This window comes from Cherax quadricarinatus, chromosome 27 (assembly GCF_038502225.1).
Source record: "Cherax quadricarinatus isolate ZL_2023a chromosome 27, ASM3850222v1, whole genome shotgun sequence".
In the NCBI taxonomy this organism is placed as follows: domain Eukaryota; kingdom Metazoa; phylum Arthropoda; class Malacostraca; order Decapoda; family Parastacidae; genus Cherax; species Cherax quadricarinatus.
The window spans coordinates 38,472,181-38,495,961 of NC_091318.1; the positions used below are offsets into that span (position 1 = coordinate 38,472,181).

General features: G+C 42.7%; 1 protein-coding gene across 1 annotated transcript in view; it reads right to left on the reverse strand.

The window, feature by feature from the left end:
• LOC128691013 (sialin-like) overlaps nt 1-23,781 on the reverse strand; it is a 361,202-nt gene that overhangs the window by 254,549 nt on the left and 82,872 nt on the right. The window lies entirely within an intron of this gene.

Genomic DNA, 23,781 nt, shown 5'->3' on the forward strand with positions numbered 1-23,781 from the left:
TTGTAATCAACCTATAATCGGCAGTAAGGTGTGGACTTTTGAGTCCAAACAAGTAAGTATTCGTCAGCCATCATCGAATGAAATATGCTGACATAACACCCCCTAGGGGTAATTTATACTTACAAATTGTATCTCTTGACAGCCCACTGTTGTGATGGTTTCGACTGCTTCTAGACCTCGTCTGCAGGGGCGGCTGTGTAGACGATTTGCTGTCATTTATCAGCTAAGTGTTCATTATATATATATATAATAAACACGGCAGGTAAGGCCAAAAATCTCAACAGAGTTTTGGTCGTGCTCGAACCGGATGAAGACCACACTGTGGTCCAAATATGTTGTACTACAGTGTACAAATAACCTATGAGCCAAGGTCCTTCGAAAAAAGCTGTAAAACTAGTGTTTTACAATATAAATCAGTATAAATGAGTCCCTCCAGACTCAATCACAGAGAATGGGCAGCCAAAAGAAAACGGGCGCTCACCCAGCGTTCACCCAACGAAAACGGGAGCTGGGTGACTCACCCACACCCTGCAACCACTGCTCCAATCTCGAGAAAATGCTGATTAATACAACAACTACCCAAATGATGTTGTTTGTCTGAGTGTATATATACACAGTGTTTATAATGTTTATAGACAGAAATTAAGAGACAAGATTGTGTTAAAGTTTGTTTCTTATAGATATACCTGTTATATTAAAGGAACTTATATATAAAGTGTAAGCTTTCAAATATATATTAACAGTGAAATTTATATATGTGTAATATTCACGTGTGATTTACAGTTATACAGTGACATTTATAGTGTATAGTGAATGAAGTGTATAACATCGTTATTTACGATTAATCATCATGGTCAGGCTGACACAGCACACAAGCCATAAACACCAGCCACATGTACGGTGTACCCTTCATGGTCATTGACCCTGAGGTTAAGCTTAGTGGGTCAGTAGTGTCTGACTCGATTATTGCTGACTTAAGCATAACAAAAACTCAGCTGTCTATAGCAGTACAGTGTTTTATAAACACTCTAAGTGTGGTGCTAGAATTTTCAGTATACCATTAAAATGGCTTGTTTGAAAACTCAGTTTCAGTCTTTACAGACTAAGATTACACAATTAGAAAATCTAATTTCAGTCTGTCTAGGATTAACTCAAGATACAAACATAGATTTTGATGATCTTGAGGTCAAGTTTGGATTATTTACACAGCGTCTGGAAATAATTAATTCAGACTATACACATTATGAAAATAAATTTCTTGAATCAGATCCATCTGAAGATGAAATTAAAAATGTTTTGGATACTTTTAGTGATCAACAATTAAGGTGGACAGGAGTACAGGCTATCTGCCGTAAAACTCTGTCACAGAGACCTACTACTAGTGGTCAAACACCTGTTACACCTGTAACAACAACAAGTGTCCCATTACCAAGCTTACCTACATTGTCATTACCTATTTTCCAAGGTCATAATTATGAAGAATTCATTAGTGGTTTTCAATCCATAGTAAATTCACGAACTGACATAGATGAGATTGCTAAGTTCAATTACCTTAAATGTCTTGTGAAGGGAGAACCCTATGAACTGATTAAGTCATTTCCGGTGGTCAAAGGCAATTATCAAATAGCCTTATGTGTCTTAGCAGACAATTACTTCGATGCTGACAAGGCTAGAGTTAGACATGCAGTCTTAATATCAAGCTTGAAGCCACCCAAACATTGTTTTTCAGACTTACAGGCATTTAGAATCACATTAGACAATAGTCTCAGATCTCTAGATGCTAAATATGACCTAAGACAATGTGATTGGTTTATCAGTGGTATTGTACAAGATAAGTTGTCACCACAAACTATTGAACGATTAAATATTATGTTCAATAAACGCTATTTCACTTGTGAAGAAATTAGCAATGGTTTACAAACAATAGTTTCATGCATGCAAGCAACGAGACAAGATGAAAAATCCACAAATCCCGTGGATAACAAACCTTCAACTCAGTATAGAAAGAGTATACCTACTCCCACTAAACCACATAATGGTAAATCCCATATAGGCATTTATCAAGCTGTGAATACAACAGACAGTAAACAAACTGTCACACATAAACGTACTCCAAAATGTGTACTTTGTGATGGAACACATTGGGCACAGTATTGTATTCAATACACATCAATGGAGGCACGTAAACAACGTGTTCATCAGCTGAAAAGATGCATCAAGTGTTTAGGTGAACACAAGGGAGGAAAATGCTCACTGAAGAAGTGTTTTAAATACCAAGGTATGCATCATTCAGCATTATGCCCAAATACTTTTGCTGAACAGCAGCAGACTTCCACAGAATCAGGAAGTCAACAAGCAACAGCATTAAATGTGAGAGATAAGTTTAAAGCAACTGCTCTCCCGATAGCTCGAGTTGAGTTATCTAATAAATTACACAAAACCAATGTGCTAACACTATTTGATCAAGGCTCACAAAGGTCCTTCATAAGAAGATCAGTGATGCTGAAACTGAATAAACAACCCTATGCCAAAATACAGTTAGATATAGCTGGTTTTTTCCACAATTCTGGTAAACAGACATATGACCTAGCCAGAATCACTGTTGGTCTAGGAAACAGGAAAAAGACAGTAGAAGCTGTGGTAGTAGATGATTTGCCTAAGTCTGTGCAGATCCAGGGATTAAAAGAAACAGTTGCAGCACTGAAAGCAGCTAAGGTCAAGTTAGCCTGTCCTGACATACAGACGGACACAATTAGTCCAATTGATTTAATCATTGGAAGTGATTATTATCACTGTTTTGTGCAAAATATAGTAAGTAAACATGATGTTCACTTGCTGAAAACAGCAGGAGGCCACATGATATGTGGTCCCATTCCCTCTCAAAGTGGGAAAAAAGCTGATATTGATTCAGTGGAAAATGTACTAGTTACGAGAATAACCGCTGATCATGTACCACAGCAAAAATTATCATTACTGGAAGAAATGAATGAACCAGTTGATAAGTTGTGGGATTTAGATGCGATAGGTATTGATGTAAATAAACCAAGCCCACAAGAGTCTCAGACTTATAACCAATATTTGGACACTGTCAGATATAAAGATGGACAGTATTGGGTTAGGTTACCATGGAAATTAAATCCACCACATCTGCCTAGCTATTATCGCATGGCTTTCGGACAGATGAAAGCACAAATACATGAGCTCAGGAAGAATCCAGAGCTACTGACTGTCTATGATAATATCATACAAGAACAGTTGGACAATAAATTCATTGAGGAAATAGTCGAAGATAAGTTCAAGACAAACGCTCATTATCTCCCGCACCATGGAGTCAGAAAAGATTCTGAAACCACTCCACTACGTGTTGTATATAATTGCAGCGCACGTGCAAATAAAGATGTAGCAAGTCTTAATGACTGTCTGATGACAGGACCCTCACTAACTGAGAAGCTTGGAGACGTGCTTATGAAATTTCGCACAAACCCATATGCCTACACGGCTGATATTTCCAAGGCTTTCTTAAGAGTAGGACTACAAGAAATAGATAGAGATTATACTCGATTCTTGTGGCCTGAAAATCCACATGATCCTCAAAGTCCTGTGAAAACTTATCGTTTCAAATCAGTATTATTTGGTGCAACATCCTCTCCATTCTTACTGGAAGCTACTCTAAATACACATTTGAAGAAATCTGAAAGTCCCTTCAAAGAAGTCTTAAAGAAAAGTTTCTATGTGGACAATCTTCAAGGTACTGTGAATAAAGAGGTGGATTTGAAATCCTTATACAGAGAAGCTAACAAGGGGATGAAAGAAGCAAATATGCCTCTAAGGATGTGGAATACAAATTCAAAGCAATTAAGGGAACTTATCAAAGAAGATTTCCCTGAAACTGAAATTCCTGATTGCAACAATATGCTGGGACTTAATTGGAACACACAGGAAGATACTTTGAGTCTCAAAAGGATAAACAATAAATCATGCAGTACACTCACTAAACGTAGTTTACTGTCAGAGGTATCACAATGTTTTGATCCTCTAGGACTCGTCTCACCAATTACCATAAAAGGTAAAATGCTTATGCAAGATGCATGGAAACTCAAAATTGGATGGGATGAGAACTTACCTCTAGAAATGAGTCAAGCATGGGATGAAATATCCAAGGAGTTTAAACAACTTCATCAAATTAAATTTCCCAGACAAATAGGTCAAGAGGGAAACAAGTACACATTACATGTGTTCTGTGATGCGTCAACCAGAGGTTATGGCGCTGTAGCTTACATGAGTAATGCTGAAGGAAGTACACTAATTACTTCAAAGGCCAGGGTAGCACCCTTGAAGGTCAGAACAGTACCACAATTGGAACTGACAGCACTCTATGTAGGTACAAAATTAGCTGTCTATCTCAACAAAGTACTTGATCATCTCACTATTGAGAAAACCGTGATCTGGAGTGATAATGAAGTAGTTCTCCAGTGGTTAAGAAATAATAAGAGTAAGCTGGTCTATGTACAGAACAGAGTAGCAGAAATAAAAGAGATGCAGAGAGATTTTCTCTTTCTTCACGTCTCTACCCAAGAGAATCCAGCTGACATGTTGTCACGTGGTGTCCCACTCAAGAAATTTGTGGATAATAAATTATGGCTCCACGGACCGAACTGGCTCTCTAATGAAAATAACTGGCCTCAGCAAAAAGCTCACATTATGCCAGAAGAAACAGTCTGCTTGAACACAGCAGAAATAAGTTGTGTAAATACTGCAGACACAACAGAAATAGTCATTGATGGATCTAATTACTCATCTTTGGGTAAACTCTTAAGAGTTACAGCTCTTGTCTTTAAATTCATTAAAGGAATAAAACCTGATTATGAATATCTTGAACCCATTAAATACTGGGTGGAACTAATACAGAAAGACGTTTTCTCTACAGAATATAAATTTCTAGAAACACAAGATAAATCCCCAAAGAAACCTGTTATGATTAATTCTTTAGGACTTTATCTCGACTCAGAAAAGATTATAAGATGTCGAGGAAGAATTCATAATTCTTCATTACCTAAAGAAGCCATACATCCAATATTGATCCCCAAGAATCATTGGCTAACAAAACTGATTGTACAAAACGCCCACAGTAACGTGTTACATGGTGGGGTAGCTGACACACTTTGTCATATACGACAATCCTACTGGATACCTCAAGGTCGACAAAGTGTGAAAAACCAAATAAAGGACTGTATTACTTGTCGTCACTACGATACGCGAGTATGTCAGTATCCAGGTCCACCTCCATATCCCTCTGAAAGAGTTTGTCATATCACTCCATTTGAGGTGACAGGTGTAGATTATACTCGACCAATAATTTTAACCAAAACAGTTGACAAAGTTCCCATCAAGGTGTACATCTGTTTGTTCACTTGTGCTACGACTAGAGCAGTACATCTAGAAGTAGCCACTGACATGTCTGCTGAAACTTTTATCAAATTATTCAGAAGGTTTGCAGCCAGAAGGGCATGTCCCAGACTGATGATTTCAGATAATGCAACGAACTTTGTTGCTGGTGCTGCTTATATAAGCAAGATCTTTGATCAACCAGAAGTACAACAGATGCTGAATCAACGCAGATGTCGTTGGAGATACATTCCTCCTAAATCTCCATGGCACGGCGGATTTTATGAAAGAATGATCGGCATTGTAAAGCGTTGTTTAAGGAAGACTCTTCATCGTCAGAGAATAGACTTAGAAGAATTCCGTACAGTTGTGACTGAAATAGAAAATAGAGTCAACAACAGACCTCTAACTTATGTTACCGATGATCTGGACAATTTAGAAGTGTTAAGCCCATCTCATTTACTCCATGGCAGAAGGCTCGAACCTGTTCCTCCCATAAATGATAAAATCATAGAGGATCCTACTTATTTCGAACCTGAGCAACTCAGACGTAAATTCAAACACCTTAATAAAGTGATTGAATGTTGGGAGAAAATTTGGCGAGAAGACTATCTCACCTCATTGAGAGAACACTTCTATGGAGCTGGTGTTCCTGAAAATCATAAGTCCTTAAGACCTGGTGACATAGTGATTATTGACAATGATGGTCCGAGGTCCCAATGGCCACTTGGAAAAATTGTGACCATATATCCTGATGCAAATGGAATCATCAGGACAGTTGATGTTTTGAGCAAAGGTGTAGTGAATAAGCGGACAATAAATAAACTAGTGCCGTTAGAATTACACAGTGTTGAAAACAAAATTAGTGATTCTCCAGAAACCACACAGACTAAAGCTGTTCAGAAAAGACAAGCAGCAGTGGTGGCGAGTGAGAAAATCAAATTAATGTTAAGTGATGAATAGTTTACCTGCAGCGAACCTCCGCCGCCCCCCAGTGTGGAGAAATTTTCTCCAGGAGGGGGGTATCAGCCCCCTTCAGCCCTGAGGGGCCAAGCTCTCTCAGCCCTGAGGGGCCACTCAGAAGGGGCGAGCGTCTTGTTTACTGCTAGATTGAGTAATTGATCACAGATGCTATGCCACGTAAGTCAAGTGACCTCTGCTCCTTGCAGCAGTGTTGCAACATGTATTTTTATAAGAGACAGTACATCTCTTACTTAGCAGGACAATTAAGGAAAATCCTGCTCCCACTTTATTACCATAGTAAAACTAGTACATTGTTGTCTATGATTAAGACAGCAAGAAACAAACATTTTGCTTTGCTTCATCGAGGAGGTGACAGGGATGCAAGGTACTAGGTCAGCGTTTTTTTTTTGTGCTGGGGGCAGAGACGGCATGGAGCACTGTGGCGTCAGGCAGATTACTTTTGACTCTAGAGAGAGTCACACTGACGCCAGGATAACCAGCAAAGGACACTGATCTGTGCGTTAGTGTGAATAAAGTGTCTCACAAAACACAATAAACTCTTAAGAGAAGTGTGATCAGCTTCTCTTGTGATACATTGTGAACAATAAAACCAAATCTTGTGGAACATAGTGTACCAGTGTGCGTTTCCTAGACAATGGAAGACGTGGACATCCAAAGACACTTCAGCTTCTATCAAGTCACCGATACCTGTCGAAGGTGTTGAGAACACCATAGCTCACGCTACAAAGAGCAAGGTATGTTACGAATTTCTTGTAGATCGGGGGATTGCGCAATTCTTGAGTCACAAGGAGTTTGTAATCAACCTATAATCGGCAGTAAGGTGTGGACTTTTGAGTCCAAACAAGTAAGTATTCGTCAGCCATCATCGAATGAAATATGCTGACATAACACCCCCTAGGGGTAATTTATACTTACAAATTGTATCTCTTGACAGCCCACTGTTGTGATGGTTTCGACATTATCTATTCCTCGCAGCATTTTGTATGTCGCTATCATGTCTCCCCTAACCCTCCTGTCCTCCAGTGTCGTCAGGCCGATTTCCCCTAACCTTTCTTCGTAGGACATTCCCCTTAGCTCTGGAACTAGCCTTGTTGCGAACCTTTGCACTTTCTCTAATTTCTTGACGTGCTTGACCAGGTGTGGGTTTCATACTGGTGCTGAATACTCCAGTATGGGCCTGATGTGAACGGTGAATAGAGCCTTGAACGATTCCTTACTGAGGTATCAAAATGCTATTCTCAGGTTTAAGAATAGTGTTGATGTGTGCTTCCGGGAACGTGCTCGGTATTAACTCACCCCTAGTTCTTTCTCCTTGAGTGAGGTTTGCAGCCTTTGGCTGCCTAGCCTATACTCTGTCTGCGATCTTCTTTTCCCTCCCCTGATCTTCATGAATTTGAATCTGAGAGTGTTAAATTCGAGGAGCCAGTTGCTGGACCAGGCTTGTAGCTTGTCCAAGTCTTTTTGTAGTCCTGCCTGATCCTAATCGGATTTTATTCTCCTCATTACCTTCACATCATCTGCGAACAGGGACACTTCTGAGTCTATCCCTTCCATCATGTCATTCGCATATACTAAAAATAGCACTGATCCCAGGACTGAACCCTGTGGGACCCCGCTCGTCATAGGCGCCCACTGTGATACGTCATCAAGTACCATGATTCGTTGTTGCCTCCCTATCAGGTATTCTCTGGTCCATTGCAGCGCCCTTCCTGTTATACGTGCCTGATCCTCTAGCTTCCGCAGTAATCTCTTGTGAGGAACTGTGTCGAAGGACTTCTTGCAGGCCGAGAAAATGCAATCAGCCCACCGCTTTCTCTCGTGTCTTACTTCTGTTACCGTGTCATAAAACTCCAGTAGGATTTTGACACAGGCTTTGCCTTCCATGAATTCATGCTGGTTATCGTTCATAATCTTGTTCCATTCCAGGTGCTCCACCACTCTTCTCCTGATAATCTTCTCCATGACTTTGCATACTATACACGTCAATGACACTGATCTATAGTTTAGTGTCTCATGTGTGTATGTGTGTGTGTGTGTGTGTGTGTGTGTGTGTGTGTGTGTGTGTGATTGTATGTGTGTGTAGGTGTGTACGTATTTTTGTATGTGTGTGTGTGTGTGTGTTTATGTGTGTGTGTGTAAGTTTGTATGGGGGGTTTGTGGATGTGTGAGTAAGAGGGTGGTTTCTATTTATTCAGGCTACAGATGGTTAGTAGTCTGTGTGTGGATACATGCATGTGTATGCATGTGTGTGTATGTGTGTGAATCACTTAGTATGTACACTCTGTCTTTGTGTGTTGAATTGCTCTGTCAGTGTGGTGGCACACATCCAGCTTCTCTTCATTAGCAAATGTTAAGTGTTCTATGTATAATCAGCTGTCCAGAGTAGGGTTTATGACCCCCAGCTACCAGTGATGCAGGGCCAAATGCTAATCACACAAGAAAGTGACTTGTACATCACGTCTGGCAGAGGTGTCATGTTGGATCCTGGCTTTGCTACAGCTGCATGATGATTCTCGTTGTGGTGGCTCTCCTGGTGCCCTGATTCCCTTTCCGTTTTCTCTTCTCTATAATTTTCTATTCACATTATCCATGCTTCATATACTGGTCTTGCTTTGCACTATGTTATCAGGTATTCTGGATATACTGAATATTTTCCCTTTGATTTTTTTCTTTGCTTTCCCCTCACTTTATGATTGTTTCATTTTTCTCTAACTTATCTACCCTTATTCCCCTCACTTTATGATTGCTTAATTGTTCACTACCTCATCTATCCTTATCTCTTATCTCACTAGTTGGGTCACACTTATTCTGTATGAGTTTGCAGTTACTGGGTTGTGGCAACACGTCACACGATACTAGGCCGCCAGCCTCTCTCTCCTGCACTGATTCCATTTTCAAATTGTTATATATGAACTGTAGTCCTCACCTCCCTTTTCTGATTTAGGACAGCTTGTATTTCACTTTTCAGGTTGATCACTGGCACTGACAGCATTCATGATCCTCGTAATGACCTTGATCGGCCATAAATCACTAAAGATTCACGAGCACTATAAGATGCTGTTACTCCTGCTGGTGTGGGTGTGTGAGTGTGTTTGTGCATATATCTGTGTGTGAATGCATGTAAGTGTATGTACTCACCTATTCGTGGTTGCAGGGGTCGATTCATAGCTCCTGGCCCCGCCTCTTCACTGATTGCAACTTGGTTTTCCCTCTCCCTGCTCCATGAGCTTTAACAAACTTCGTCTTAAAACTATGTATGGTTCCCGCCTCCACTACGTTACTTTCTAGGCTATTAAACTGCCTGACAGCTCTATGGCTAATGAAATACTTCCTAACATCCCCTTGACTCATCTGAGTCTTCAACTTCTAGTTGTGACCTCTTGTTTCTGGGTCCCATCTCTGGAACATCCTGTCTTTGTACACCTTGTCTATTCACCGCAGTATTTTATATGTCGTTATCATGTCTCCCCTGACCCTCCTCTCCTCCAGTGTCGTCAGGCCGATTTCCCTTAACCTTTTTTCATAGGACTATCCCCTTAGCTCTGGGTCTAGTCTTGTTGCAAACCTTTGAACTTTCTCTAATTGCTTGACGTCCTTGACCAGGTGTGGATTCCAAACTGGTGCTGCATACGCCAGTATGGGCCTGACGTAAATGGTGTACAGAGTCTTGAACGATTCCTTACTGAAGTATCGGAACGCTATCATCAGGTTTGCAAGACGCCCTTACGCTGCAGCAGTTACCTGATTAATTTGAGCCTCAGGAGATGTGCTTGGTGTTATATTCACCCCAAGATCTTTTTCCTTAAGTGAGGTTTGCAGTCTTTGGCCACCTAGACTATACTGTGTCTGCAGTCTTCTTTGCCCTTCCCCAATCTTCATGACTTTCAATTTGGCAGGGTTAAATTCAAGGAGCCAGTTGCTGGACCAGGCTTGTAGCCTGTCCAGGTCTCTTTGTAGTCCTGCCTGATCTTCGACCAATTTGATTCTCCTCATTAACTTAACATCATCTGCAAACAAGGACACTTCTGAGTCTATCTCTTCTGTTAGGTCATTCACATATACTAAAAACAGCACAGGTCCTAGAACTGACCCCTGTGGAACCCCGCTTGTCACAGGCGTCCACTCTGACACCTCGTCACGTACCATAACTTGTCGTTGCCTCCCTGTCAGGTATTCTCTGATCCATTGCAGTGACTTTCCTGTCATGAGTGCCTGATCCTCTAGCTTTTGCAGTAACCTCTTTTGAGGAACTGTGTCGAAGTCCTTCTTGCAGTCCAAGAAAATGCAGTCTATCCACCCCTCTCTCTCTTGTCTTACTTCTGTCACTTTGTCATAAAACTTCAGTAGGTTTGTGACACAGGTTTTTGCTTCCCTGAAACGGTGCTGGTTATCAATTATACAATTGTTTCTTTCCAGGTGCTCCACCACTCTCCTCCTGATAATCTTCTCCATGACTTTGCATATTATACACGTTAGTGACACAGGTCTGTAGTTTAATGCCTCATGTTTGTCTCCTTTTTTAAAAATTGATCCTACATTTGCCATCTTCCATACCTTAGGGAGTTGCCCAGTTTCAATGGATGTGTTGAAGATCTTTTTTAGTGGCACACACAGTATCTCTGCTCCCTCTCTAAGGACCCACGGAGAGATGTTGTCTTGTCCTACCGCCTTTGAGACATCAAGCTCACAAAGCAGCTTCTTCACCTCCTCCTCGGTTATGTGTATCTCATCCAGCACTTGTTGGTGTACCACCCTCTTCTGAATTCCTTGAGTCCTACTGGATTCCACTGTAAATACTTCTTCAAATCTCGTGTTGAGCTCCTCACATACCTCTTGGTCGTTTCTTGTGAACTCCCCATCATCCTTCCTCAGTCTGATTACCTGGTCCTTGACTGTTGTTTTCTTCCTGATGTGGCTATAACAGCTTCGGGTCAGACTTGACTCTTGATGCTAAGTCATTTTCATACTGTCACTGAGCCTCCCTTCTTTCTGTGCATATTCGTTACTGGCCCTTCGGCTAATCTCTCTATTTTTCTGGGTCCTTTGTATTCTGCACCTTTTCCATTCTCTAGTATTCCTAGTTTTTTCCTCTCTACACCTTTGGGTGAACTAAGGACTCATTCTGGTCTTCCCAATATTTCTGTTTCCCTTCGGAACAAACCTCTTCTCTGCCTCCTTGTACTTTGTTGTCACATAGCCCATCATTTCTTTTACGTGACTGTCTGGAGTTTTGAGACTCTCTGATCACGGGTTCTATCCCCGCCCGTGGTATGGCTTTTTTTTCTCTTACTGGTTTTCCTGTCAGTTCTCTCTCCCACTGAACGTCTTGCAGGAAGTTCCTCATGTCTGTGTAGTCCCCCCTTTTGTAGTTTGGTTTTCTCATCCTATTCCTGCTACACTCTCCACTTGTAGCTCAACTATGTAGTCAAAGCGTAGAACCACATGATCACTAGCTCCTAGGGGCCTTTCATACATGATATCCTCGATGTTCGAACTACTCAAGGTGAATACAAGATCCAGTCTTGCTGGATCATCCTCGCCTCTCTCTCTGGTAGTGTCTCTAACATGTTGATGAATGAGATTTTCCAGTACCACATCTACCATCTTGGCTCTCCATGTTTCGGGACCCCCATGGGGCTCCAGGTTTTTCCAGTCAATCTCCTTGTGATTGAAATCACCCATAAGTAGTAACTTTGCTTCCCCATGTGAGCTCTTCTGGCCACCTCGGCCAGTGTGTCGACCATGCGTTTGTGTGTGTGTGTGTGTGTGTGTGTGTGTGTGTGTGTTTATGTGTGTGTGTACTCACCTAGTTGTATTCACCTAGTTGAGGTTGCAGGGGTCGAGTCCTAGCTCCTGGTCCCGCCTCTTCACTGATAGCTACTAAGTCACTCTCCCTGAACCGTGAGCTTTATCATAGCTCTGCTTAAAGCTATGTATGGATCCTGCCTCCACTACATCGCTTCCCAAACTATTCCACTTCCTGATTACTCTGTGGCTGAAGAACTACTTCCTAACATCCCTGTGATTCATCTGTGTCTTCAACTTTCATCTGTGTCCCCTTGTTATTGTGTTCAATCTCTGGAACATCCTGTCTTTGCCCACCTTGTCAATTCCTCTCAGTATTTTGTATGTCGTTATCATGTCATCCCTATCTCTCCTGTCCTCCAGTGTCGTCAGGTTGATTTCCCTTAACCTCTCCTCGTAGGACATACCTCTTAGCTCTGGGACTAGTCTTGTTGCAAACCTTTCCACTTTCTCTAGTTTCTTTACGTGCTTGGCTAGGTATGGGTTCCAACTGGTGCCGCATACTCTAATATGGGCCTAACGTACACGGTGTACAGGGTCTTGAACGATTCCTTATTAAGATGTCGGAATGCTGTTCTGAGGTTTGCTAGGCGCCCATATGCTGCAGCAGTTATTTGTTTGATATGCACTTCAGGAGATGCGCCTGGTGTTATACTCACCCCAAGATCTTTTTCCTTGAGTGAGGTTTGTAGTCTCTGGCCCCCCTAGATTGTACCCTGTCTGCGGTCTTCTTTGCCCTTCCCCAATCTTCATGACTTTGCACTTGGTGGGGGTTGAACTCCAGGAACCAATTGCTGGACCAGGTCTGCAGCCTGTTCAGATCCCTTTGTAGTTCTGCATGGTCTTCAATCAAATGAATTCTTCTCATCAACTTCACGTCATCTACAAATAGGGACACTACGGAGATTCTTTCCGTCATGTCGTTCATATCCCTGGGAGACCCCGCTGGTCACAGGCACCCACTCTGACACCTCGCCACGTACCATGACTCGCTGCTGTCTTCCTGACAAGTATTCCCTGATACATTGTAGTGCCTTCCCTGTTATCCCTGCTTGGTCCTCCAGTTTTTGCACTAATCTCTTGTGTGGAACTGTGTCAAACGCCTTCTTGCAGTCTTGCATACTATACATGTCAGTGACACTGGTCTGTAGTTTAGTGCTTCATGTCTGTCTCCTTTTTTAAAGATTGGGACTACATTTGTTGTCTTCCATGCCTCAGGCAAACCCCTGTTTCGATAGATGTTTTGAATATTGTTGTTAGGGGAACACATAGCGCCTCTGCTCCCTCTCTCAGGACCCATGGGGAGATGTTATCCGGCCCCATTGCCTTTGAGGTATCTAGCTTACTCTGAAGCCTCTTCACTTCTTCCTCGGTTGTGTGTACTGTGTCCAGCACTTGGTGGTGTGCCCCACCTCGCCGTCTTTCTGGAGCCCCTTCTGTCTCCTCTGTGAACACTTCATTGAATCTCTTGTTGAGTTCCTCACATACTTCACGGTCATTTCTTTTTGTCTCTCCTCCTTCCTTCCTTACCCTGATTACCTGGTCCTTGACTGTTGTTTTCCTCCTGATGTGGCTGTATAACAGTTCTGGGTCAGATTTGGCTTTCGCTCCTATGTCGTTTTCATATTGTCGTTGGGCCTCCCTTCTTATCTGTGCATATTCGTTTCTGTCTCTACAACTGCACTCCTTATTCTCCTGGATCCTTTGCCTTCTATATTTCTTCCATTCCCTAGCACACTTGGCTTTTGCCTCCCTGCACCTTTGGGCGAACCATGGGCTCATCCTGGCTTTTTCATTAATCCTGTTACCATTAGGTACAAACCTCTCCTCAGCCTCCTTGCACATTGTTGCTACATATTACATCATCTCATTAACTGGCTTCCCTGCCAGTTCTCTGTCCTACTGAACCCCGCTCAGGAAGTTCCTCATTCCCGTGTAGTCCCCTTTCTTGTAGTTTGGCTTCATATGTCCTGGCCTTCCTGCTTCCCCCTCCACTTGTAGCTCTACTGTGTATTCGAAGCTTAAAACCACATGATCGCTGGCCCTAAGGGGTCTTTCTTATGTGATGTCCCCAATATCTGCACTACTCAAGGTGAATCTTAAGTCCAGTCTTGCTGGTTCATCCTCTCCTCTCTCTCTTGTAGTGTCCCTTACGCGTTGGTACATGAAGTTTTCCAGTATCGTCTCCATCATCTTAGCCCTCCATGTATCTTGGCCCCCACGTGGCTCCAAGTTCTCCCAATCGATTTCCTTGTGGTTAAAGTCACCCATGATCAGGAGCTATGCCCTACATGCATGAGCTCTTCTGGCCACTGCAGCCAGTGTGTCAACCATCGCTCTATTGCTCTCGTCATACTCTTGCCCTGGCCTCCTGCTGTTCTGTGGTGGGTTATACATCATTGCAATTACCACCTTGGGGCCTCCAGAGTGAAGCGTTCCCGCTATGTAATCACTTGCTTCTCCTCTGTCTCCTCTCTCCAGCTCATAAAAATTCCATCGGTTTTTGATCAGCAGTGCCACTCCTCCACCCCCCCTGTTCCCTCTGTCTTTCCTCAGGATCTGGTATCCCGTTGGAAAGATGGCATCTGTTATCACACCTGTAAGCTTGGTTTCTGTGAGAGCTATGATGTCCAGTGATGCCTCTTTGACTCTTTCATGCCACTCCTCCCACTTATTTGTTATTCCATCAGCGTTTGTGTACCATACCTTCAGTTTCCTTTCCAACACTGTGGTTTGGGGGCCTGTGAGGGTGGGAGACGTGGTAGCATACTGTGGGATTCTATAGCTCGGTGTTGGGTGGAAGCTGTCGGTGTGTGTGTGTGTATGTGTGTGTGTGTGTGTGTGTGTGTGTGTGTGTGTGTGTGTGTGTGTGTGTGTGTGTGTGTGTGTGTGTGTGTGTGTGTGTGTGTGTGTGTGTGTGTGTGTGTGTGTGTGTGTGTGTGTGTTAGTGTATGAATAACCCTCACAATAGCAGATACCGATGCTAGTATTTAGTGACTAATCAGGTGAAACATTTTTTTATAGCATAGAAGCCTCAGTGGAAGAATAAGGCACAGACTTTTACTCTAAGTGTCTAATTTTTTAAAAACATTTTTTTGTGATATGCACCAGTGTATTTTGTGTGCAAGGCAAACGTGAGGGAAGCTCAGCTGAACAATCATCCGCAAAGTTAACGTAAACAAATAAACACAAGCTGTTCCATCATTTCATCAGCCCGACAAGGAGATATGCCTCTCACTAGTATACATCGGCCAACTGAACTCATTGAAGCAACCGTGGGGTGGGACACTCTTGCCGACTCCTCCCAAAGAGCATAAACAGCCCCAATGGAACAACCGATCATGGAAAAAATCGCTGACACAATGTTCCTAATTCCTCCCTGGGCACTCTACCCACAGGCCATTGGATTGGTCTTGCTCTTCGCCCAGCCGCCTCCATACTCACCGAACATACGTGTATTTGCGGCAGGGCGATGGGCTGATCAATTCAGACTTCATGATCTCGTGTGTCACACATCAGAAGTGAAGTATGCTAGACATAAGGTGGTCATTGACATCATACAGAGAAGTCTAGTTACAGCCCGTTGCCCAGCTCAACGAGAACCCTTAAGTACAGAGGTATGACGAAAGTCAAAAGCGTCCTGATGGAGCCACTGTGCTACCCTGGAAGGATGGTAAGCAGATTGCCTGGGATTACACCTGTGCCGCCACACTGGCAGGCATCTACTTGTCATACTCCATAGCTGAAGGAGGTGGAGCTGCCGGCTACAGACCCAGAAGATCTGCTCCATGCTATAACTTCATCTCAATAGGGATGAAGTTATAGCATGGAGCATGGGGCAAGTATGCTCCAAAGTTCCTCACAGAGCTAGGTGAAAAATGCATCACAGAAACTAAGGATCACAGGGCGGCCAGTTTCCTCTTTCAGAGACTCAGTGTTGCGATCCAGAGGAGAAATCCCTGCAGCATTCTGGGCACGTGGCCCACCGCCGGGGAGCTGGACGAAGTATTCGAGATGTAGCTCTGAGATGTTATCTGTGTTGTTTTACTCCATACTGTATCTTTGTCAATGTATTCTGTCTTTAAATAAAGTCTACACAAAATATAGAATATAGGGGGTGGTAGGAGAAAACATTCAAACAACCTCAGGGAGAACCTTGAGTTTTCCTTGAAGCAAGTTTATTCTTGTCTCTGAAGATGAGGGTTCCCATCACAGTTCAAGAGGTAGTACCTCCCTCTATCTATCTCTGTATCTCTGTATCTCTCTCTCTCTCTCTCTCTCTCTCTCTCTCTCTCTCTCTCTCTCTCTCTCTCTCTCTCTCTCTCTCTCTCTCTCTCTCTCTCTCTCTATATTTTTTTTTTTTTTTTTTTTTTTTTTTTTTTTTTTTTTTTTTTTTTTTTTTACACAGGGTTTGACAAGGTTAAGGATCCCTAGCTTTATTGACAGCTATATTAATGGTTAAAGGATTCCTAACTTTATTGGCAAGCTAAGAGCTGTTACCTACATCAGCTCATTTGAAAGCATTTTTATTGTTATGAGACATACAAGTACGGGACAGGATGAAGTTGGAGCCATCTGTGGGCCAGCATTTTCATTTGATCAACTGACTTTATCTCGTTGACATCATTATGCTGTACGAATGTGTTCCATACTCGAGTCATCCTGGGTATGTATGATCTCAGACGGAGTGATGTTCTGGAGAAGGGTACAGCCAGAGTGAAGTTGCTGCTTTCTGTCCGTCTTGTGGCATAAAAGCTTGTTTCACGCTGTCCTCGAAGTGGATCCAAGTGTGGTATTTTGACAATATTGGCCTTGTACATAACAGTAAGGCCACCCACATCCCTCCTATGTTGAAGGCTCTGCTGAAATGACAGATCTATCCAGGATGGGTCCATGCGAGAGATGAGACGTCTTGCTCTGTTCTCTACTCTGTCAAGCAGTCGCAGATGAGAGGGGGGAGGCAGGCAAACCAAGAAAGTGGAGCATACTCAAGGTGTGAGCGTACTTGTGCCTCGTACAGGATCTTGCAACCTCTACTGTCAAGCAGATGGGAGATACGGCGAAGTGCTGTAAGCTTCCTGGCTGCCTTGTTTGCAAGATTTACAACATGGTTCTTCATGGTTAGTTTGGAGTCAAATTTCACCCCAAGGATATCAACTTCTTCTCCAGGTGCCAACATCGTCCCATTCATCCTTACTACTGCACCAGCATTACCATCATGGTGCCTAGAGACGATCATCATTTGCATTTTCTCAGGTGCAAATGTTACTTGCCATCTATTTCCCCAAGCTGATATAGCTCTCAGCTGGTGATTGATGTAGCTTAGAGCAGCTGGCATTTCTTCTCTTGGATAAGTGAATGTCAGTGTACAGTCGTCTGCATATGCATGTGATTCTGGGATGAGATGAAGGTCGTTGAAGTAGACATTCCATAACAGTGGACCCAGCACGCTTCCTTGTGGAATGCTTGCCCCAATAGGATGCCTTGCTGATTCCGTTCCATTGAGGACTACACTTAGAGATCTACCATGAAGGTAATCACTGAGGAGACATAGCATAGAGCCTGCAATTCCCAGTGCTTGAAGTTTTGCTAAGAGGCCCTGGTGCCACACCCGGTCGAAAGCGCCAGCAATGTCCAGTGCTACCACACAGCTGACTTTGGATTCATCCAGTGACTGGTGCCACTTAGTGGAGAGGTTTAACAACAGATCAGCAGCAGAGTAACCTTTCCTGAAGCCATATTGACGATCACAAAGTAGTGAGTGGTAGTCAAAAAAATCTGTCATTTGTCTTGAGATTATTGTCTCAAGGATCTTACCAGTGATTGACAGGAGTGACACTGGTCTGTAGTTGCTGATTTCTGGTCTGCTCTTCTTTTTGTGAACAGGGACTACATTTGCCTCTTTCCATGGAGAGGGCCATTTACACTGTACTAGGCAGTGCTGAAAGATGCGAGTTAGAGGTGCTGCTAGCTGGTCTGCACATCTTCTCAACAATCTTGGGCTCAACTTGTCTGGGCCCACAGCCTTTTCTTGGTCAAGTGATTTAAGAAGGAAATGCACCTACTCCTGCCTTATTGTCACCACTGACAGTTTTGACACAGTTCTTGCAGCTAGCCAAGGAGGGTCCCTTGCTGGATAAGGAACTTGCATTTTGGTAGCAAAGTGTTCAGCAAAGAGGTCCGCCTTCTCTTGACTACTAGTAGAGGTGGTCCCATTTTGTCGATTTAGAGGTGGAATAAGTTCATCAGGCAGATAACCTTGTCTGTCCTTGACCAGGGACCACCAGGTTTTGGAGCCTACCCTACCTGATGCTAACTTTCTTTTAGTGTCCACCTCCCATTTAGCAATGGCCCACTTTTGAACATCACCCATATGCCTACAGGCTTGCATGTGCAAGTTCCTGTTATAGGTGGTAGAATGTCTCTTATACCTTCGCCATGCTTTGTACTTAGCAGTAGCAGCCTCTCTACAACGAAAGCCAAACCAAGGCTGATCTGTAGGCTTTGTCACATATTGCCGGTGAGGAATGTGTTCTTGTTGCAGATTAAGGATGTGTCCAGTGAAGGCTTTCACTTGGTTGTCAACATCCCCCTGGAGAAGAGCATTCCAGTCGGTGGTGGCGAGCTCAGAGCAAAGGGCTGGCCAATTACCTCTTTCCCATAGCCAGGTTGTGCGTGTGGACTCCTCACCTCGTTCTGTTGGGATCTTAAGTGTGGTAAAAACAGCCTTGTGGTCAGACGATCCAACGTAGCCGAGGGGTTGACAAGTGACTATGCCTTCTGCCAGATCACTCACTACTGGGTCAAGGGAGGAGCCAGAGATATGAGTAGTGAAATCAACAAAGTTTCTCATGTCAAACACTGCAAGAAGGTCATCAAAGTCCCTCTGTATAAGGTGCTGGTTGAGGTCACCAACAATTATAATATGTTGACAGTTGTGTTGTAGCAGAAGGGAGTCAATATTTTCCATTAGGAAGTTGATAGGGTCTGCGTATTGCCACTGAGGTCTGTACACTGCACATGCTAGTACAGAGGTACTAGTGTTTATACAGAGCTTGAAGAACATCATTTCAAGATGTGTAGGGGTGGCAACATCTATGTGCTGGGCATGAACACTTTTAGAGAAGCACACAGCAACACCACCTCCTTGCCCTTGCCTGTCTCTTCTCATCCATGAGGTGTAGCCAGCAATTCTTGCAAAATATTCTGGAGTCCTGTCATCCAAAAATGTTTCAACAACAGCTATCATGTCGGGACGTCGAGTGTTCACAAAGCTATGTGTGAGCTCTCCAACATTAGTAATGAAACCTCTAATGTTGGCCGACAGGATGCTGATAGACTGGCTCCTCATGAAGAAGTGGTCAGCTTGAGGTGGTGGGTGTGTAGGGAATGTAAGGTGCCTGCCCTTGAGAGAGGTAGGGTACTGAGGCAGCTGCAGGGATGTAGGTCTGTGGTCTTGTATAAGCCCCAATCCCACCTGCTGGGCTGGGATAGGAGTAGCTAAGTGGGTGACGTGTGAGAGTGTTTACCAATTCAGAGATCCTGCTGGTTTGTTCTGAGAACAGGTCTCTAAACAGGTGGCCCTGTCTGTCAAGTTCCTTTTTCTTCCGACACTGGTCCTCCTTATGTACTTTCTTATAGCAGTAATTACACCTGGTATCTCGCAGGCAGTTGTTGGCAGAGTGCCCCTTCCGGTGACAGCGAGAGCACAGCCTAGGTGCCTGGGAGGGTGGACTAGGATTTGTTGCACCTCCTGTGTTTCGCAGATTTGTCCTTAGATTCTGCCACTGGAACTGTGTTAGTGGAGGGTGAGACAGCTGTAGATGTCTTCCTCCTCCACGTCCTCCTCCACGTCCTCTACCCCGCCCTCTACCAGTTCTGACAGATGTGTCCCTGCTGTTCGTACTTCGGCGCAGTAGGTGATCAGGTGCAGTGATAGTTCCCTGATCACTAACTGCACCGTTCTCTGGTGGAGAAACTCCTGGCTCAGAACTTGCTGTCGAAGCACTACTACCAGATTCTAGAATAGTATCGGCAGGTGTGCTGACAGGTGTAGGATCAGAGATGGTATGTGCACTGTCAAGTAGACTGGCAGTGGCTGAAGCAGAGATGTCAGGTGTAGGAGAATTAACAGATCCAAGGTTTCCCACGTTGTTGGGAAGAGGATTTGTTCCCTCTGTGGTGGTCAGAGGAATTGTGTTAGAATTCCCAAAGGTAGTGTTTTGAACTCTGTCAGTCTGTGGGACCTTAGCGATGACAGAATTCCACCAGTTGTTTACCCCTGAGTTAAGCTCAGTGTGGGACTTCCAGTCTTTGTCAATAGTGTCACCATCAGCTGAGCAGCTTACGTCCCTTGATGCAGGCTTGCACTGGCCTTCTACAATAGCTTGTAGGTTATCTAATGATTTGAGGAGCTCATGAAGTGCTTCCCTGTGATGGATTATCTTAGCTGCAACTTTACAACACAGCCCAAGAGGGCAGTCTTGATCTTTGGACAGGAGTCCCTGAGGTAGGACTTCTGAACCTTCCTCCTGTAGCTCCAGGCTTATATCCACATATACCACAGGATTATGGATATCCTTAAATTTTCTGAAATTTTCAACCTGGCTGCAACAAAATTCTCCTTCTGGAATGCAATCTGTGTGGCAGTAGTTGGAACAAGTAGGCTCCTTACATCCAAGAAGAATTTTGTCCCTTGTGGTATACCCACAAACACTGCAGTATCTACTGGGACAATAGCCAGATAGCGTAGATAATCTTGCTATTTTGCGGTGTGAAGTCATCCCAGAGGAGGCTTGTAGGTTTGAAGTTCACAGGAGAGAGAGAGGGTGGGTGGTGATGTCGTGGGTGGGGTGGAGTGTCGTGGGTGGGGGTGTTTATAGCCGGGTGGGTAGTGAGGGCGGGCGGCAGTGGGCCACTAGCTGGAAGTGTTGCCTTCTCACTATCACTTAATAAACACTGTTTATGCTATCCACTTTTCCACTAAAGGAAGATGTTACACAAATCACTGTGTTGCATTGTACCAGCCACGTTGTTATAAAGCACCAGATGCTAGTACATAGCACAAAACACATATAATATTAGACGCTCACTCTGAAGGCAATAGTGAAGTCACTCCTAAGGCCTGCCGCTGTCCCCTCACACCATGTCTTCACCATACCACACTTAATATCACTGATATTGCTTATATTCACTTCAGTGGAGGAGTTGGCTTACTTGTAATAATGTGTTGTAAGTAGTACTACGTCACTGAACAGTTTTTATCCACACCAACCCTCGTATTTAAGTAATATTAAGAAAGTTTGTGGAGCACATTGTGACACGTCTTCACCCTCTCTCTCTCTCTCTCTCTCTCTCTCTCTCTCTCTCTATATATATATATATATATATATATATATATATATATATATATATATATATATATATATATATATATATAATACCATAAATTACAGCTATTTTTGTCTTTATGTTACTACATTGTGCAAGTTTGTTGATTCCTGGATAACCTGAAATCTAAAATAAGGTCAAACTTTGTTGGAAAGCTTAGAGTAACAAGGATTACTCCCATTATTATTATTACTTGTCAGCGAAGGTTACATAAAAGAAAACCTGCATATTTGTAAGCATGACTTTCACATACAAGCAAACAGTGCTGCTGTTAGGGATGTCTTTAAGCCAGAATTAACTTGTTTTATTCAAGCTGTATGCTTCGGTTCATATAAAATTACTATTATTTTCAACTTATAATTACATAAATTTGATATGTTTAAAAGTTTTATCAACAATTTAGGTGTATAACTCTAGCCTAACTTTACTCTGTAAAGTTCACTCTTAGACTAGGCACAAACGTACTAAGAGCTTATCAATAATTTACCTTACACTCCCGGTTATATTTAGAGTAACACAGCTACTTCCATCAGGCTTCATTATTGAGGTTAGGTTACAGTACACTAGGACAGCTGTTTTCTGACACTGGTCTCGCTCATATGAGGTATATCCTCAAAACCTTTTCCTAACAGTTTTAGTTGTGAGGAAACAGCTAAAACTCCTAGCCTCGTCTTGAACGAATAACGCTTTTATATCCTGAAACTTAATTGTAATTACGCGATTATCCATCTGAGCATTAGTCGAATGGAACAACTATAATATTTGGTAAGGAAACATGAATGCAATTATAAATAAATATTTATTAAAGACGTTTCGGCTACGCAGTGGGAGTGAGTTTTATCAGCTCACAGGAGCCTTGATTATCTGATATCTCTTTATCACTCCGTTGATATACCATTGCCTGTCAAAACATAACAGTTCCTCACTCATCACAAATGAACATGTGCACTAATTAAGTAATAATATATAGTGGTGACTAGATAAATGAAGAATAGAGTAGTAGAAGAAAGAACGTAATGTAGATGAACGGTTCAGAGAACCGACAAGTTGATAAATTAGAAACATGTGCAACACTTGGGTATCTTAATTTAGGAAACGTTTCGCTATGATAATTCTATTTACTCAGGTGCAGTTCCCATTCAAATCCAACTCCTCTCACTCGTGTATTTATCCAACCCTCCTAGGCAGACCGTTTCACTCATCAACCAACCTATTACCAAACCAGTACTTTCCTATATCCTTTCGAAATCTAAACTTGTCTAATTTGAATCCATTATTACTGGTTCTCTCTTGGAGGGATATCCTCAAAACCATATTTATATTGCCTTTGTTAATACCCGTCTTCCACTTATACACTTCGATCAGGTCTCCCCTCATTCTTCGTCTAACAAGTGAATGTAGTTTAAGAGTTTTCAATCGTTCTTCATACGGAAGATTTCTAATGCTATGTATTAATTTAGTCATTCTACGCTGAATGTTTTCTAACGAAATTATATCCATTCTGTAATATGGAGACCAGAACTGACCTGTATAATCTAGGTGAGGCCTTACTAATGATATATAAAGCTGTATAATAACTGCTGGACTTCTGCCACTTACACTTCTATATATAATTCCCAGTAATCTCTTTTGTTTCATTACGTACGCTTAGGTATTGCTGTCTTGGTTTAAGGTTGCTGCTTACCATAACCCCCAAATCCTTTCGGCATTCTGTAAGGCTAAGTTCAAGATTATTAATTAAGCTAGTAGGTATTGGGGTTATGAACATTTCCGAGCTTTAGAATTTTACATTTACATACAATGAACTGCATCTGCCACTTTTTTGACAACGAATTGAGTTTGTTTAAATCCTCCTGAAGTTCCAAGATATCAACGTCTGAATCGATTATCCTACCTATCTTCGCATCATCAGCGAATTTGCTTATATCACTAGTAATTCCCTCGTCAAGTTCATTTATATGCATTATAAACAACAATGGGCCTAAAACTGATCCCTGCGGAACGCTTCTTGTTACAGATTCCCACTCAGATTTAACCCCATATATGCACACTCTCTGCTTCCTGTCTGTGAGCCATGACTCGATCCATGACAACACTTTTCCCCCAGTGCCATGAGCAGCCACTCTAACAGTCTCTGATGTGGTACTCTATCAAAAGCCTTATTAAAATCCAAATAAATAATATCGAATTCCTTATCGTGATCAACGGCCTCAAAAA